Source organism: Petromyzon marinus, chromosome 33 (assembly GCF_048934315.1).
Source record: "Petromyzon marinus isolate PM22_M1 ecotype Great Lakes invasive population chromosome 33, UKy_Petmar_22M1.pri1.0, whole genome shotgun sequence".
NCBI lineage: Eukaryota > Metazoa > Chordata > Hyperoartia > Petromyzontiformes > Petromyzontidae > Petromyzon > Petromyzon marinus.
In genome coordinates this window covers 7,401,061-7,412,588 of record NC_133699.1, presented here as the reverse complement: position 1 = coordinate 7,412,588, position 11,528 = coordinate 7,401,061, and positions in this window count along the sequence as shown.

Below are 11,528 nucleotides of genomic sequence, written 5' to 3'. Positions count from 1 at the left end.
CACGGCAGAACGAATGATTCTGCCGTAGCTGACCACTGTTACAATGCTGTTGGTGATCACGATATAGTTTTCTCCGATACCAAGGTCCTTTGTAAACCCACGGGTTTTCATCAGAGATTTATCCACGAGGCAATTCAGATTTACAAACACAGACACAATTTCAACCGAGAAGATGGTTTCAAATTAAGCAACCATTGGAAAGATCTTCTTTGGTTCTTTCGGTAAAGTCACGTAGAATGAGAATAAAATAATAAATTGATAAAATAAAATAACACAATAATATAATAATATTCTATCTCTTTGTGAGAATATTATTGTGTTATTTTATTTCATCAATTTATTATTTTATTCTCATTCTACGTGACTTTACCGAAAGAACCAAAGAAGATGAATCATTGCAGTCACGAAAGCTTTAAATCGAAACATTGGAAAGATGTTCTAAATCATACCAAACATTAAACTAATTTTCAATGGTATTTATCCAAATAGTGATATACCAAACTTTCACAGAAGCTTATTTCACTTCACACCTACATTTGTAAACTCCCCCCCCCCCGTGCCGGTCCTCTACGTTCCACTTCACACCCCCTCCCCCCCTCCGTGCCGGTCCTCTTGTGCTTTACGGTCATTTTATGCTAATTCCTTTGTCAAAGCGTTTGGTTTCCTCCCACACAGCTTAAAAGGACGCGACCTGGGCTGGACTGTCTTCGCTCCAACGCTGTCCTCGTGACAGTACGGTCCCCTTCACCTGATGAAGGCCACTTGTGTTGTGGCCGAAACATCGTGATTTTTGTTATTTTATTTTTTTACCTACGTGACTTTACCCAATAGAACCAAAGAGTACAGCTTTATCCTATTGGTGGTTTTATTCCGCGCGAGTATCCCGCTAACTACTAGTGTCTGTGCGAGTCAGCAGGCCCTCCAAACCTATTCCTCGAGGAGTCCAGATTCAGCTTATCCTGCATATAGCTCCGTTTTCTACCCTCTATTCAATAGCCCAACCTTACCTCTCCTCTACTTACGATTCCTTCCACTCTGCTGCGCTGAACGCTGTAGAAAGGCGATACTGTGAGTCGTCTCCGGAGAGGGTTGAGTCTAGCTGCGCTGGGCTCGTCGCACGGAGATAGATAAGTCACTGCGTGTGAAGAGATAGACGAGTCAATGTGTGTGAGGGAGATAGAGAGAGAACCACTGTGTGTGCGGGGAGTGAAGAAGAGACTGTGTGGGGAGACAAGGAGTATGAGCGGACGGTGCTGAGGGGAATTCGAGTGTTCGAGTTGGCGGAGCGCGGAGAGGATAAATTATAGTGTGTGTGTGTAATGATATATAGTGTGTGTGTGTAATGATATATAGTGTGTGTGTGTAATGATATATAGTGTGTGTGTGTAATGATATATATAGTCTTCTTTGGTTCTTTCGGTAAAGTCACGTAGAATGATAATAAAATAATAAAATTGATAAAATAAAATAACACAATAATATAGTGTGTGTGTGTAATGATAATAATATATAATATATTATTTTATTATCATTCTACGTGACTTTACCGAAAGAACCAAAGAAGATGAATCATTGCAGTCACGAAAGCTTTAAATCGATATATAGTGTGTGTGTGTAATGATATATATAGTGTGTGTGTAATGATATATATAGTGTGTTTGTGTGTAATGATATATATAGTGTGTTTGTGTGTAATGATATATAGTGTTTGTGTGTAATGATATATAGTGTGTGTGTGTAATGATATATAGTGTGTGTGTGTGTGTAATGATATATAGTGTGTGTGTGTAATGATATAAAGTGTGTGTGTGTAATGATATATAGTGTGTGTGTGTAATGATATATAGTGTGTGTGTGTAATGATATATATAGTGTGTGTGTGTAATGATATATATAGTGTGTGTGTGTAATGAGATATATAGTGTGTGTGTGTGTAATGAGATATATAGTGTGTGTGTGTGTAATGAGATATATAGTGTGTGTGTGTAATGAGATATATAGTGTGTGTGTGTAATGAGATATATAGTGTGTGTGTGTAATGAGATATATAGTGTGTGTGTGTAATGAGATATATAGTGTGTGTGTGTAATGAGATATATAGTGTGTGTGTAGAGATATATAGTGTGTGTGTGTAATGATATATAGTGTGTGTGTGTAATGATATATAGTGTGTGTGTGTAATGATATATATAGTGTGTGTGTGTAATGATATATATAGTGTGTGTTTAATGATATATATAGTGTGTGTTTAATGATATATATAGTGTGTGTGTGTAATGATATATAGTGTGTGTGTGTAATGATATATATAGTGTGTGTGTGTGCAATGATATATATAGTGTGTGTGTGTAATGATATATAGTGTGTGTGTGTGTGTAATTATATATAGTGTGTGTGTGTGTAATTATATATAGTGTGTGTGTGTGTGTAATTATATATAGTGTGTGTGTGTGTAATTATATATAGTGTGTGTGTAATTATATATAGTGTGTGTGTGTGTGTGTAATTATATATAGTGTGTGTGTGTGTGTAATGATATATAGTGTGTGTGTGTGTAATGATATATAGTGTGTGTGTGTGTGTAATGATATATATAGTGTGTGTGTGTAATGATATATATAGTGTGTGTGTAATGATATATATAGTGTGTGTGTGTGTAATGATATATATAGTGTGTGTGTGTGTAATGATATATATATAGTGTGTGTGTGTGTAATGATATATATAGTGTGTGTGTGTGTAATGATATATATATAGTGTGTGTGTGTTTAATGATATATATATAGTGTGTGTGTGTTTAATGATATATATATAGTGTGTGTGTGTTTAATGATATATATATATAGTGTGTGTGTGTGTAATGATATATATAGTGTGTGTGTGTGTAATGATATATATATAGTGTGTGTGTGTGTAATGATATATATATAGTGTGTGTGTGTGTAATGATATATATAGTGTGTGTGTGTGTGTAATGATATATATATAGTGTGTGTAATGATATATATATAGTGTGTGTGTGTGTAATGATATATAGTGTGTGTGTGTGTGTAATGATATATATATAGTGTGTGTGTGTGTGTAATGATATATATATAGTGTGTGTGTGTGTGTGTAATGATATATATAGTGTGTGTGTGTGTGTAATGATATATATAGTGTGTGTGTGTAATGATATATATATAGTGTGTGTGTGTGTGTAATGATATATATATAGTGTGTGTGTGTGTGTGTAATGATATATATATAGTGTGTGTGTGTAATGATATATATATAGTGTGTGTGTGTAATGATATATATAGTGTGTGTGTGTGTGTGTAATGATATATATAGTGTGTGTGTGTAATTATATATATATAGTGTGTGTGTAATGATATATATATAGTGTGTGTGTGTAATGATATATATATTGTGTGTGTGTGTAATGATATATATATTGTGTGTGTGTGTAATGATATATATATTGTGTGTGTGTGTAATGATATATATATTGTGTGTGTGTGTGTAATGATATATATAGTGTGTGTGTGTAATGATATATATAGTGTGTGTGTGTGTGTAATGATATATATAGTGTGTGTGTGTAATGATATATATAGTGTGTGTGTGTGTGTAATGATATATATATAGTGTGTGTGTAATGATATATATATAGTGTGTGTGTGTGTAATGATATATATATAGTGTGTGTGTGTGTAATGATATATATATAGTGTGTGTGTGTAATGATATATATATAGTGTGTGTGTGTGTGTGTAATGATATATATATAGTGTGTGTGTGTGTGTAATGATATATATATAGTGTGTGTGTGTGTGTAATGATATATATATAGTGTGGGTGTGTGTGTAATGATATATATATAGTGTGTGTGTGTGTAATGATATATATATAGTGTGTGTGTGTGTAATGATATATATATAGTGTGTGTGTGTGTAATGATATATATAGTGTGTGTGTGTGTAATGATATATATATAGTGTGTGTGTGTGTAATGATATATATATAGTGTGTGTGTGTGTAATGATATATATAGTGTGTGTGTGTGTAATGATATATATAGTGTGTGTGTGTGTAATGATATATATAGTGTGTGTGTGTGGAACGATGGAAATAAAAGTGACGGTGGAAGAAAGGCGATTGTCGTCCGAGTGAATCCAAGGCACTACACACACATACAAGCATTTGTTAAATTAATCGTTTATAAACATGGGAGGTAGGGGGGAGGGGGCTGGCTTTCATTTCCCTGCCCGAGTCAAAGGCACAGATGTACAAAAATGACACATTAACCACTGCACCGCTTGCGGAAGCACAACACGCGACTACAAAGCGTGCGGAAGCGGGCTGGTCATGCATGGCCCTTTAGGACCGACTGTGCCGGACAGTGCGCCCATAAGGGGGCTTTTTGCCAGAACGCTGCACACCTGCACCTGCACCGCCTCGGTCTCTTCTCGAGCTGCATGATGTCTTCCGAGGATGGGGTACCAGTCTCCATGGACACAACCGCACCGTTCAGGTCCTGCGCCGGATCACAACGGGCTAAGGTTGACATCTGTGTTCGGCAGGACCCCCCCACCGCACCTGCCCTCGTGCTTGCCCAAAGTGCATAATTAATTATTAACTCGCTCGCTCACGCCGTAGAAACACCATTGCAGAAAAAACACCCAACAATAACACATTTAAATTCAGGGGAGCGAGGTGGCTGAGAAGTGAGAGCATGGAACCAGAACTGCCGAAATCCTGGATTTGAATCCAAGCAACCACCCAGATTTAAATTGGGTTTTGGAGTGGAATGAGTTGATGGTCTCAGCTCAGTCACCCATTGAACGCACCCAAATAACATTTAATGTAACACTTAATTTGGCTAAATTCCAGCTTTGAGAATAAAAAATCAGTTTCACTGTCATCATACACAAACCAATCTCGCAGAAAAGTGCACGGATTTTGCACATTCTTTTCCATGTTCTTTGTGATCCAAGTGTTATGCCAGGCAATATGCACAGAATATAATTGTTTTGTAGACACTCATCTCTAGTTCATTATTTTGATCCCTTTTCACCTTCAATAATTGCCCTTGATACACACTTAGATTTCCCAGATGTCTCCCTCTAATATTTCTCCAGTTTAAATAAAAGATTGATCCAGTTTAAACAGCGACTTTGATTCAATGATTATTTCCTCTTGTTCAGTGAACTTTTTTCATGGCTTTTGTTTTGTTCATTTATCTTTCGCCCCACTTTGCAGCCTTCTTTGGTATTTCTTCAATAATTTCCTGTATTACTTTACTTTTGGTTGTTATAATGACGATGTCATTAGGGAATCTGAGATGGCTATTTTTTCTACAATTTATCAAATCTAATTTTCAGAAAATGTGTGAGTGGATTTGTGAATAGCCTTGTTTGACTCACCTTCCACTGAATTTTGTTACTTCCTTCATCAAAATATCAGTGTAGGTTGTTAATATTTTGTACATTGTTTTTATTTCCAAACATGTTATATTTAATGTAGGCCTTGATTCGAGAACTTAAATGAGTATCAATTTTCATTGCGTCAAGTACTTCTTTCAGTCTACAAAGGCCAAGCACAATGGTAAATGATATTCATTAATTTTCAATTTAAAATCTAACATATACATAGGTTTTATAATTTTGCTCCAATATCTGGTCCCGCTTCTTTGATGGTGTCTACAGTTATACCATGGTTTGCTGCTTTGCAAGACAATGAGATATAGCCATGGCTTGGAAAGGCCTTAATTCAGCAGTGGATAGATCGTGTCTGTGGATGATTGAACAAGGTAGCAACAATGCTTCGCAGAGACAGAATCATAAAACCAGGAAATCGTAACACATGACCCAGCGGGAAGCACATTCGCCACTCGTTACAGAGGTTCACAGTTCGAATCCGTCGGCCGCCCTCGTTATTACTGCGGTGTGCATCAACCATAAAAATAAGTGCCATCGACTTCAGAGTGGATGTAAAAAGAATCCTTGACATTATTCGCAAGAATGTGTGCCGGCATTCAAAGGGGTCAAATGATTACATTTACCAAAAGATTTCTCACTGGGATTATACGTAGCAATCTTCACTTCCTAGCGGGGAAAAGTTGGTTAGACCCTCCTGAAAACAAGTCATGATACTCCATGAGGTTTCCTTCGGTAATCAGGCCTAGTAAAAAGCCAAATGAAACTCAATGTATAAATAAATAAACACTTTAACTCTTCCAACAAATTATACCTGAGGATTCGATTTGGCGAGAATTTATATCTTGTACCAGGCTTCTTCCCTCTCTTTAAACTTCATTTTCTCTCTGCAAAACCACAAATGTTAAATGTTAACAGTAACAGGAAAATGCACAGTCCTTGCTACTCAGCCTTTACATTTTTTATGTTTTACAAGAGACGCATGATCCTGCTTTGCCTGTCGAGTTTATAGTTTTAGACAATGGTTATTACGAATATGTAATGATGGTAGCATCACTACTGTGTACACACGCACAAGCGTGACGTCACTATGCGGGGGAGCGTCATGACCACGCGGGTCTACACACACGCATGACGTCATCCCGGCTGGAGGCGGGAATGACGTCAGGACCAGTGCTGGCCTCGGGAGGCCACGATGGTGGTGTGAGGCCGTGGCACTCTGTGACCCCGGCTGGACACGTGACTGGACCCCATTGTGGGCCGGGGGCCTAGGGGGCACCTTGGAGGGCACGTGGACAGCAGGGGGGCTTCGAGAGGGTTCTCGAAGGGAGGTGTGGCCGGGGCGGGGCCCGGGCACGCCGAGGCCTATATAACCAGCCTCCTCACGAGGTTCGAGGCTGCCCGTATCAAGAACGAAGATGCATCGTGAAGACGCCAAGAAGAGTCAAGCCTCCAGTCAGCGGACCTGGCAGTAGCCCACCTCGCTGGGTCACGCTAGAGTATTTGAGAAGTATGTGTTAGCTAGAGTAGGTTGGTGGTCACCACCTTATGTGCAGTGTTATATTACTTACCGTTCTAATAAATCAGCGTTGCCTCCCAAGGAGTCGTGTGTGCACCTAATTATCCTAGTCAGTATAATATGTGCACGATTACTACAACTTACCTGCTCGCTTTCACACGACGAGGAGGCGAGACGATCATCTTCGGGGCAGCCCCTGGGTTCTGCAGCCTCGGTGAAGGAGGGAGATGGCGCTGCAGGCGGGGCAGCAGCACGCACATCACGTCGCTGCTTCGCCGCCATCGAGAGAGAGAGCGACGGAGCTGGAGGAGAGAGGACGCCGCCGCCGCCGCTGCTGCTGCTGCGGGTGCCTGGGCGGGAAATTCGCGCGCGCATAGTGCACGCGCGGCCGCCATCTTGGCGGGCGGTCGGGACGCGGTTCCCGCCAAAACGCCGCTCCCGCCATTCTCAACGCCTGTGGGGGAGATCTTGGGCCGTCTTGGTGGCATCCTGTGCTCACCATCCAAGAGTCTTCAAGTTCCACAGTGCAGCCTCCGTTCCTCACGGCCTCTCAGGCGAGTCGTGACACAATGCACCCGGCCCTAAAAACACACTTCACCCATCTTGCGTGCGCCGGGTTGCGATTATGTGTTTTTTTTTACTCGCTGGGTTGCGAAGCGTGTTAGTTGGGTTGGGTGCGTGGCAGATTGACGCGGCGCCCGTGCGTGTGTCTGCTTTGTAACAGCGTTAAGTACGGCGTCGGGATTGTTATCTTAAGGAGCCGGTTAATGATTAATTCTGCTATGTGGGGGGTCTCGGGCTCCGTTAAGATCCAGTGAATTGCCGGGTTAATTATTTGTTGACACTTTATTTGATTGCCTTTGCGGAGTCGCGATTGTTTTTGGGTATACAGTATGGAGCTTCGCTCGTGAATGTCGTCAATGTGTGACTGCGAAACTTTGCTTGTGAGTGTTAACAATGTATGCTTTGTATGGAGCTTTGTTCGTGATTGTTAATATATAGCTTGTGCCACATTTGTTAACGAAGTGTTGATTTATGGGATTTTTCTCGAGATCGCGATGTGTGGACTGTATGTACTGCATAGACTGTCTCTCTGCACTGATACGGGTTGTGACGTACATTGTTGTGATCCTTGGTACGGATCGTTAAATTGTGATGATGACATATGGTGCCAGTGATTTGGATTGTGCTGCTGGCTGTGGCTAATCTGGGCCAAAGATCCTGACCAGAATGCCCCTGTCATTGTTGCGTGTTGACACACGAGTGTGGTCCCGTCATGGTGTGGCTGATGGCTTGACCTGGCGGCCCGGAGAGCGAGACACTCCGAGGCGCGTCTGAGACAGTGAGCCAGAGGCTCAGGGAGCTGGTGGTGAGTTGCTCTCTCAGCTCGGTTGGTACAGCTAAATGCTGCAATGCGAGGCTTGGAGAGAGGGGTTGGTGTGTCCTCTCAACCCGGTTGGGACAGCTGATTGCTGCAATGCGAGTCCTGGAGAGAGGTGTTCTTGTGTCTTCTCAGCTCGGTCGGAACAGCTACATGCTGCGATGCGAGTCTTGGAGAGAGACTGGGTTATAATTCCCCCGATACGGCCGACAGGTGCGCGTCGGAAAGGCGGGGGGTGCTACCGAGTGGCATGAGATGTCTGGGTTGGCCTTCAAGGGAGGGCTTCTGAGTTGTGCGAGCGCGGAAAACGCGCGTGGGGCCGCCATTTTGTGAGCGTGGTGCCGCCATTTTGTGAGCGTGGTAAACCGCAGGGGATGCGGCTCGTGCATGCGGCCGCCATTTTGTACGTGCATGGGTATTTGTGTGAACCATTTCTGGGCAAGAGCAGGCATTTTTTTTGTCACGTCGATTTAACATTTTTTTGCAAAAAATGTAGATACTGAGGCAACGCTGAAGTGCGACTTCTTTGCCCAGTACATGGGTCAACCTGGAAGCATGACTTCCTTGACCCGGGATGTTGTACAACATCCAACGGTTGTACCTTTGGGTGCAGCATACTGGCTCGACCTTGAAGAGTGACTTCCTTGAGCCAGTACATGGGTCGACCCTGAAGTGCGACTTCTTGACCTGGGACGTAGGGAGACGTCCGGAATGTTAAGTGGTGTTTGTAGGTGGGTGTTAGACTTTCGGTCTTCGCCCTATTGCCACCTGTGGGGTGGAACGGTAACAGGGCGGTGTGAGACCCTGCCATCTATGGGGTGGTTGTGTGGTTTTGGTTTGATTTACCGGTGTTAGTTGTGCATTCAACGCGTCGGAATCTATGTATTTTTGTTTTTATTTCTTCCGCCGGGCAGAATACAGTGAAAAGTATAGCAAATATATACAATTAATACTAAACTATTTTTTATCCTACCAGGTAAAGCCTACTGAGCTATGAGCCTCTCATTCAGAAGCAACCTGGCAACAAATAATAGCTTAATAAACTGGTTTATCTTATAGAAATTTATTACAGCAAAATAATCAATAATCTAAACAAATGTTTGTGAAAGTTATCCCATCATATCAGATGTTTATTAATTTCCTTCCTTCTGAGAAACCTAGACCATTATCGCTCACTAGGCGGGTTAGGATTGAAAACTAACTACAGGCAGTCCCGGGATTATAGGGATGAAACTATAGTAATTAAAGAAAACAGTACGGGAGGCACAACTATTTCCGGCTATGGGATTTTACCTAGATTTGGGGGAAATTGTTGAGTTTCCGACAGACGGAAAATTCAGGTTGCGGATTTTCCTCGGGAACCTAACGCTTCCGTAACCCGGGGATTGCCTGTAAGGAGGGAGCATCTGATATCAGTCTAAATCTCTAAGTCTCCAATGTGTCTGCTAAGGTGCGCGTGTGTGTGTATGCAGTGTGTCTCCGGCTCGTCTTCTTTCTTCCTTGAGTGTCCTTCTTTGTGTAGTCCGAGCACTTGGGAGCTCTCTTTGTGTCCTTTGCCACCCAGTTTGAAGACTGAGTCCTCGATGTCCACTGGGATAGCATTCTACTCTGGTGACCTACACATAGCACACATCATCACCACCACAATTATTCCACTGGCCAACAGGACACCACAGAAAACTGCCTGTCATTGAAACTACCTAGAGAAATGAATTGCACCGAAAATGGCTGATAACTCACGTGGTAACCACCTTCAAAATATAATTGTGGGCCGAGTAAGAGTGCGTACAACACTGTCAGACAACACTGTTTGACTTAGGGTAAATTCTCCAGTTTGAGGTTTTATGGTTTGTGAAAATACATCATGAGTCAATAAGAATAGAATAGCCAAATCGTGAGCTATTTCTGGTAGTCTGTACTTCGTATGCCTTTTGGAATGAAATGAACAAAGGAGTCGTCTATTTTATCCTATTTTATTCACTAAAATGCACTGAATTGAATTGAGCGTACTTTTGACATCAATTGAATTGCGTTTGCTATAGACGTAATTTTTTTATTGAAATACATTTTAATTGAAATAAATTAAGATACAATGGCATGAAGAGGCTCAAATTTGCCCTTGAAATTAATACCCCTTAACATTTGGGTTTGATATTATTTTGTTTGATAATAATATCTGGATTTGTGCACACAATACAAAATAATGAACCCGTCACATTTAATAGATGACAGCTCGGGTCTCTTCAAGCTCTCACGGACTCTTGTAGGAATATTTCGCCCTGTCAGCGCGGATGACGGGTGTTCCGCAAGCTGCTGGCAGGATGAATGTGGGAAGGGCTTGCACTGTGGAATTCGGGACTGAGAAAGGCGTCAGTGAATTTGCCACAGCCCCAAAAGCGAAGTTCGCAAGTGAGATAATGCGACTTCCAAATGTTGGGTGCAATAAGACATATCAAGTCTCTGCGCTGTCTTTTGCTGATTTGACACCCAACAGCACGAGATTTGACTTCGTTGAAGTATTGTGACACCCAACAGCACGAGATTTCACTTCTTATGAAAGGGAACGGACGGACGCATTAATCTATTGCAGGCTGGTACACTCAGTTACAACTTCGTTCCTACCAGTAAAAGGTGGGCAGCATATACGTGGATGCATTGAAGTACAGAACGATTGTTTACGTAGCCCCGCAGCAGCCTATAGCACCTGTTTGTGCGTAGTAGTGGTCGCCCATACAAGCCCTATCCAGATTGAACCCTGCTTAGCTCCCTGATCTGATGGGATTGGACTCGTATTCTTCATCAGCTGCATTGACGATTGAACCTCGCCATCAATAGGTCATCCCTAACAGTTCATCATACTCATCCTCGAAATTATGTTTTTCCATAACGCTTGTTTACACAATAATCAATTTTTTTCAGGCCAGTCCTACCACGTTTTTGCAGTCTGTGGGGGTGATGATTGCCATGATTCCAATCGCGGGTACTTTTTTTACGTCACAAATTTGGAGAAAAACGTCGGCACGCACAATGGCTTCATGCTTGCGAATGACGCCACGGGGATCTTGGATGCCAAGCAGACTGCGTGTTTAAAAATGCATTCTAATCTATTGTAGTTGATACTCCAGAGGTGTATAATTATCGGGACGTCCGCAAGAATCGAAACGTAAATCCTCTGCAACGTGGAGCGGACGCGGAATCGCCGCCGATT